We start from the raw sequence: 9664 nt of genomic DNA on the forward strand, positions 1-9664 counted from the left end.
CAAAACCACTGCATTCACCTGGCACTGCGGGGCCACCTGGAAGGTAAAAATACGGCCCATTTCCCCGGCTATCCCCGGTATACCCCCGGATCTGGGGGTGGGGGGGGTGGGGGGCGTGGTTGCAATTGACTGGTGCATAGACATGCAATTAAATTTAAAAAAAAAACGTGCATGAATATATATTGTGCCCCTTTACTAGTTAAAATATAATTAAGTACCAACAATCATATTTCTAAATGGAAATCACATTTTGTATACAGTGTTATCATCATCATTATCATCATCATCATCATTATCATCATCATCATCGTCATCATCATCATCATCATCATCATCATCATCATCATCATCATCATCATCATCATCATCATCATCATCATCATCATCATCATCATCATCATCATCATCATCATCATCATTATCATCATCATCATCATCATCATCATCATCATCATCATCATCATCATCATCATCATCATCATCATCATCATCAAAAGTTTTCCTCAAGTTTTTATTTGTCGTATGCAATATTACAACAATTTAAGCGATAATAATTATTCAATGTCCATGCTTGTCGTCAGCCAACTACTCCAATCGCGTTTCCAATGACGGCCCCACTGAAAAAAATACAGAGAGAGTGTTTGTACTGAACCTTTGTTGATATTAATCTAAATAATGTAATTGCGCCCGAACAAATTCCGGTTTCAATCATGAAGAGTAAATATTGGAAAGCCATTCAAAATTGTGTCAGAAATCTTAAGTGATACTACAAAAATGTATGTATTCATTAGAAAACACTATAAACATGTTTCTAAATAACTAAGAAGTAGCAGGCTAATATACTAGTACATTAGTAAGTTTCGACTGGTATCTAAAGCTACGCCACAGCAATTTACAATCCTAACTCCTCCGTCATTTTCCATCAAAAACAACCCCGGATGTAAGCCGGTATAACTAAATTCTGATTGATTCCAAGTGAAGTGTATTATTTATTGCATAAATAATCTTCCTAAATGTCAAGTCCTTAGGATTTACTCCTAAATTGAAAATACATCCGAGGTTGTCTAAGATGGAAAATGGCGAGGAGGTCCGATTGAGCAATTTGGACAAATTACACCAATTTGAAAGTGAGTACTAAGAAATACATGTGTTTTCATGACCACTTAGCAGCGAGTCAAAGCATCATGGTTATACCACATCAGACTGTTGGCTACTTTGTTTGTAGGTTTGGAACCTGAATGGTTTGTGGTTAAAAATAACTTGCTTAACATGATCTTGATCTACTTTTTATTGTTCACATTTCCGCCACATTGTTTGTATTTCTGCGCGGTATTTTGTAACTTTATCGAATACAAAGTGGTAACGTTCAACCATTTTTCTCAAAAGTGAAGTAACATTTTTTTTAACGTTGTTTAATGTATAGTACACAAGTAGAATTTTTATCCAATATAAGTGTTGGTGGTCGTGAAACGCAAGAAATCTGTGTTATTTCGTGTGTAATTCAGTCTAGAATATATGGGAAATATATTTAGTGGTCTTTGACATAGAACCACACACAAGTAGGACTAGTTGCATGAACTTCCCAAGTTACTGCAGTTATAAACAAAAACTCGACGTGCGGTATAGATACGTACATCCACGAGTGTCGGGTAAAGTGCATTTTGGAAAGTGATTGAATAATGATCTCCCATAGTCATAAATCTGGTGCCTTTCTGCATGAGTCGATTGGATAAAAATCATACGCTTTGAGCATATAAGTTCCACATTTCAAAGTACATATTTTCTTCATTAATTTCATCAGTAATCGCATTTTGTGTCTGTCAAAAGTTGAAGCTTAGTATCCAATATCAAAGGCTGCTTTAGGACTATTTCTCACGTTCCAGAACATTGAATGATAGTGCTCAGACCTGGTACTACTTTGATCATTTAAATTCGCATTCGGAACTCCTCGGCCATGCCGACGGACATCCAATCAAAATACAGTGTAGGGATACATTACGTCAGTGAACCCCTGTATTCGGCCTGGAGAATTTGACTACTATGAACTATTGCATATGTGCCCTAGTCCAAAAATTGCTGAATTTATATAGACATCGCATCTTGTAAAATGCCTACTTCCCCAGCATTTAAAAGGACTCAGTTGCGCTTGATGCATAATTCGCATTATTTTGCTATCATTCCAAATAATCACGGAACTAACGGAACTATGATTAATTACATGACAAAATGAGGTTTATTTTCAAAACCATCTAATAGCATGTCAGTCTATCACAATATCATGTCAGTTAGACAAAATAACATGTCAGTTAGACATAATAGCATGTCAGTTAGACATAATAGCATATCAGTTAGACATAATAACATGTCAGTTAGACATAATAACATGTCAGTTAGACAAAATAACATGTCAGTTGGACATAATAGCATGTCAGTTAGACATAATAACATGTCAGTTAGACAAAATAACATGTCAGTTAGACATAATAGCATGTCAGTTAGACATAATAGCATGTCAGTTAGACATAATAACATGTCAGTTAGACAAAATAACATGTCAGTTGGACATAATAGCATGTCAGTTAGACAAAATAGCATGTCAGTTAGACATAATAACATATCAGTTAGACATAATAGCATGTCAGTTAGACATAATAACATGTCAGTTAGACAAAATAACATGTCAGTTAGACAAAATAACATGTCAGTTGGACATAATAACATGTCAGTTAGACATAATAACATGTCAGTTAGACATAATAGCATGTCAGTTGGACATAATAACATGTCAGTTAGACATAATAGCATGTCAGTTGGACAAAATAGCATGTCAGTTAGACATAATAACATGTCAGTTGGACATAATAACATGTCAGTTAGACAAAATAGCATGTCAGTTAGACATAATAACATGTCAGTTGGACATAATAACATGTCAGTTAGACATAATAACATGTCAGTTAGACATAATAGCATGTCAGTTAGACATAATAGCATGTTCAGTTAGACATAATAGCATGTCAGTTAGACATAATAGCATGTCAGTTAGACATAATAGCATGTTCAGTTAGACATAATAACATGTCAGTTAGACATAATAGGATGTCAGTTAGACACAATAGCATGTCAGTTAGACATAATAACATGTCAGTTAGACATAAAAGCATGTCAGTTAGACAAAATAACATGTCAGTTGGACATAATAACATGTCAGTTAGACATAATAACATGTCAGTTAGACATAATAGGATGTCAGTTAGACATAATAACATGTCAGTTGGACATAATAGCATGTCAGTTAGACATAATAGCATGTCAGTTAGACATAATAACATATCAGTTAGACATAATAGCATGTCAGTTGGACATAATAACATGTCAGTTAGACATAATAACATGTCAGTTAGACAAAATAACATATCAGTCTATCACAATAACATGTCAGTAAGACATAATAACATGTCAGTTAGACAAAATAACATATCAGTCTATCACAATAACATGTCAGTAAGACATAATAACATGTCAGTTAGACAAAATAACATGTCAGTCTATCACAATAACATGTCAGTTAGACACAATAACATGTCAGTTAGACATAATAGCATGTCAGTCTATCACAATAACATGTCAGTTAGACATAATAACATGTCAGTTAGACAAAATAACATGTCAGTTAGACAAAATAACATGTCAGTCTATCACAATAACATGTCAGTTAGACACAATACCATGTCAGTTAGACATAATAGCATGTCAGTCTATCACAATAACATGTCAGTTAGACATAATAACATGTCAGTTAGACACAATAACATGTCAGTTAGACACAATAACATGTCAGTTAGACATAATAACATGTCAGTTGGACATAATAGCATGTCAGTTAGACATAATAACATGTCAGTTAGACAAAATAACATGTCAGTTAGACAAAATAACATGTCAGTCTATCACAATAACATGTCAGTTAGACATAATAGCATGTCAGTTAGACAAAATAACATGTCAGTTAGACAAAATAACATGTCAGTTAGACAAAATAACATGTCAGTTAAACATAATAACATGTCAGTTAAACATAATAACATGTCAGTTAGACAAAATAGCATGTCAGTTAGACATAATAACATGTCAGTTAAGCATAATAACATGTCAGTTAGACATAATAACATGTCAGTTAGACATAATAGCATGTCAGTTAGACATAATAACATGTCAGTTAGACATAATAACATGTCAGTAAGACAAAATAACATGTCAGTTAGACAAAATAGCACGTCAGTTAGGCATAATCACATGTCAGTTAAACATAATAACATGTCAGTTAGACATAATAACATGTCAGTTGGACATAATAACACGTCAATTGGCCAAAATAACATGTCAGTTGGACATAATAACATGTCAGTTAGGCAAAATAACATGTCAGTTAAACATAATAACATGTCAGTTAGACATAATAACATGTCAGTTGGACATAATAACACGTCAGTTGGACATAATAACATATCAGTTAGACATAATAACATGTCAGTTAGACAAAATAACATGTCAGTTAGACAAAATAACATGTCAGTTAGACATAATAGCACGTCAGTTAGACATAATAACATGTCAGTTAAACATAATAACATGTCAGTTAGACATAATAACATGTCAGTTGGACATAATAACACGTCAGTTGGACATAATAACATGTCAGTTGGACATAATAACATGTCAGTTAGACATAATAGGATGTCAGTTAGACATAATAACATGTCAGTTGGACATAACAGCATGTCAGTTAGACATAATAGCATGTCAGTTAGACATAATAACATATCAGTTAGACATAATAGCATGTCAGTTGGACATAATAACATGTCAGTTAGACATAATAACATGTCAGTTAGACAAAATAACATATCAGTCTATCACAATAACATGTCAGTAAGACATAATAACATGTCAGTTAGACAAAATAACATATCAGTCTATCACAATAACATGTCAGTAAGACATAATAACATGTCAGTTAGACAAAATAACATATCAGTCTATCACAATAACATGTCAGTAAGACATAATTACATGTCAGTTAGACAAAATAACATATCAGTCTATCACAATAACATGTCAGTAAGACATAATAACATGTCAGTTAGACAAAATAACATGTCAGTCTATCACAATAACATGTCAGTTAGACACAATAACATGTCAGTTAGACATAATAGCATGTCAGTCTATCACAATAACATGTCAGTTAGACATAATAACATGTCAGTTAGACAAAATAACATGTCAGTTAGACAAAATAACATGTCAGTTTATCACAATAACATGTCAGTTAGACACAATAACATGTCAGTTAGACATAATAGCATGTCAGTCTATCACAATAACATGTCAGTTAGACATAATAACATGTCAGTTAGACACAATAACATGTCAGTTAGACACAATAACATGTCAGTTAGACATAATAACATGTCAGTCTATCACAATAACATGTCAGTTAGACATAATAACATGTCAGTTAGACACAATAACATGTCAGTTAGACACAATAACATGTCAGTTAGACATAATAACATGTCAGTTGGACATAATAGCATGTCAGTTAGACATAATAACATGTCAGTTAGACAAAATAACATGTCAGTTAGACAAAATAACATGTCAGTCTATCACAATAACATGTCAGTTAGACATAATAGCATGTCAGTTAGACAAAATAACATGTCAGTTAGACAAAATAACATGTCAGTTAGACAAAATAACATGTCAGTTGGACATAATAGCATGTCAGTTAGACAAAATAACATGTCAGTTAGACAAAATAGCATGTCAGTTAAACATAATAACATGTCAGTTAGACATAATAACATGTCAGTTAAACAAAATAGCATGTCAGTTAAACATAATAACATGTCAGTTAGACATAATAACATGTCAGTTGGACATAATAACATGTCAGTTAGACATAATAGCATGTCAGTTAGACATAATAACATGTCAGTTAAACATAATAACATGTCAGCTAGACATAATAACATGTCAGTAAGACATTATAACATGTCAGTTAAACATAATAACATGTCAGTTAAACATAATAACATGTCAGTTAGACACAATAACATGTCAGTTAGACATAATAACATGTCAGTAAGACATTATAACATGTTAGTTAGACAAAATAGCATGTCAGTTAGACATAATAACATGTCAGTTAAACATAATAACATGTCAGTTAAACATAATAACATGTCAGTTAGACAAAATAGCATGTCAGTTAGACATAATAACATGTCAGTTAAGCATAATAACATGTCAGTTAGACATAATAACATGTCAGTTAGACATAATAGCATGTCAGTTAGACATAATAACATGTCAGTTAGACATAATAACATGTCAGTAAGACAAAATAACATGTCAGTTAGACAAAATAGCACGTCAGTTAGGCATAATCACATGTCAGTTAAACATAATAACATGTCAGTTAGACATAATAACATGTCAGTTGGACATAATAACACGTCAATTGGCCAAAATAACATGTCAGTTGGACATAATAACATGTCAGTTAGGCAAAATAACATGTCAGTTAGACATAATAGCACGTCAGTTAGACATAATAACATGTCAGTTAAACATAATAACATGTCAGTTAGACATAATAACATGTCAGTTGGACATAATAACACGTCAGTTGGACATAATAACATATCAGTTAGACATAATAACATGTCAGTTAGACAAAATAACATGTCAGTTAGACAAAATAACATGTCAGTTAGACATAATAGCACGTCAGTTAGACATAATAACATGTCAGTTAAACATAATAACATGTCAGTTAGACATATTAACATGTCAGTTGGACATAATAACACGTCAGTTGGACATAATAACATGTCAGTTGGACATAATAACATGTCAGTTAGACAAAATAACATGTCAGTTGGACATAATAACATGTCAGTTAGACATAATAGCATGTCAGTCTATCACAATAACATGTCAGTTAGACATAATATCATGTCAGTTAGACATAATACCATGTCAGTTAGACATAATACCATGTCAGTTAGACATAATAACATGTCAGTTAGACATAATAACATGTCAATCTATCACACAAACATGTCAGTTAGACATAATTACATGTCAGTTAGACATAATAACATGTCAGTTAGACAAAATAGCATGTCAGTTAGACATAATAACATGTCAGTTAGACATAATAACATGTCAGTTAGACATAATAACATGTCAATCTATCACACAAACATGTCAGTTAGACATAATAACATGTCAGTTAGACATAATAACATGTCAGTTAGACAAAATAGCATGTCAGTTAGACATAATAACATGTCAGTTAGACAAAATAGCATGTCAGTTAGACATAATCACATGTCAGTTAGACATAATAACATGTCAGTCTATCACAATAACATGTCAGTTAGACATAATAACATGTCAGTTAGACATAATAGCATGTCAGTTAGACATAATAACATGTCAGTTAACCATAATAACATGTCAGTTAGACATAATAGCATGTCAGTTAGACACAATAACATGTCAGTTAGACACAATAGCATGTCAGTTAGACACAATAGCATGTCAGTTAGACAAAATAACATGTCAGTTAGACACAATAGCATGTCAGTTAGACACAATAGCATGTCAGTTAGACAAAATAACATGTCAGTTAGACACAATAGCATGTCCGTTAGACATAATAGCATGTCAGTTAGACACAATAACATGTCAGTTAGACAAAATAGCATGTCAATTAGACAAAATAGCATGTCAGTTAGACATAATAACATGTCAGTCTATCACAATAACATGTCAGTTAGACATAATATCATGTCAGTTAGACATAATACCATGTCAGTTAGACATAATAACATGTCAGTTAGACATAATAACATGTCAGTTAGACATAATAACATGTCAGTCTATCACAGAAACATGTCAGTTAGACATAATAACATGTCAGTTAGACATAATAACATGTCAGTTAGACATAATACCATGTCAGTTAGACATAATAGCATGTCAGTTAGACATAATAGCATGTCAGTTAGACATAATAACATGTCAGTTAGATAAAATTACATGTCAGTTAGACATAATAACATGTCAGTTAGACATAATACCATGTCAGTTAGACATAATACCATGTCAGTTAGACATAATAGCATGTCAGTTAGACATAATAACATGTCAGTTAGACATAATAGCATGTCAGTTAGACACAATAGCATGTCAGTTAGACAAAATAACATGTCAATTAGACACAATAGCATGTCAGTTAGACACAATAGCATGTCAGTTAGACAAAATAACATGTCAGTTAGACACAATAACATGTCAGTTAGACATAATAGCATGTCAGTTAGACACAATAGCATGTCAGTTAGACAAAATAACATGTCAGTTAGACACAATAGCATGTCAGTTAGACACAATAGCATGTCAGTTAGACAAAATAACATGTCAGTTAGACACAATAGCATGTCCGTTAGACATAATAGCATGTCAGTTAGACACAATAACATGTCAGTTAGACAAAATAGCATGTCAATTAGACAAAATAGCATGTCAGTTAGACATAAAAACATGTCAGTTAGACAAAATAGCATGTCAGTTAGACATAATAACATGTCAGTTAGACATAATAACATGTCAGTCTATCACAATAACATGTCAGTTAGACATAATATCATGTCAGTTAGACATAATACCATGTCAGTTAGACATAATAACATGTCAGTTAGACATAATAACATGTCAGTTAGACATAATAACATGTCAGTCTATCACACAAACATGTCAGTTAGACATAATAACATGTCAGTTAGACATAATAACATGTCAGTTAGACATAATACCATGTCAGTTAGACATAATACCATGTCAGTTAGACATAATAGCATGTCAGTTAGACATAATAACATGTCAGTTAGACATAATAGCATGTCAGTTAGACATAATAGCATGTCAGTTAGACATAATAACATGTCAGTCTATCACAATAACATGTCAGTTAGACACAATAACATGTCAGTTAGACATAATAGCATGTCAGTTAGACATAATAACATGTCAGTCTATCACAATAACATGTCAGTTAGACACAATAACATGTCAGTTAGACATAATAACATGTCAGTTAGACAAAATAACATGTCAGTTAGACAAAATAACATGTCAGTTGGACATAATAGCATGTCAGTTAGACATTATAGCATGTCAGTTAGACATAATAGCATGTCAGTTAGACATAATAGCATGTCAGTTAGACATAATAGCATGTCAGTTAGACATAATAGCATATCAGTTAGACACAATAACATGTCAGTTAGACAAAATAGCATGTCAATTAGACAAAATAGCATGTCAGTTAGACATAAAAACATGTCAGTTAGACAAAATAGCATGTCAGTTAGACATAATAACATGTCAGTTAGACATAATAACATGTCAGTCTATCACAATAACATGTCAGTTAGACATAATATCATGTCAGTTAGACATAATACCATGTCAGTTAGACATAATAACATGTCAGTTAGACATAATAACATGTCAGTTAGACATAATAACATGTCAGTCTATCACACAAACATGTCAGTTAGACATAATAACATGTCAGTTAGAC

The sequence above is a fragment of the Mya arenaria genome, chromosome 10, assembly GCF_026914265.1.
Source record: "Mya arenaria isolate MELC-2E11 chromosome 10, ASM2691426v1".
NCBI lineage: Eukaryota > Metazoa > Mollusca > Bivalvia > Myida > Myidae > Mya > Mya arenaria.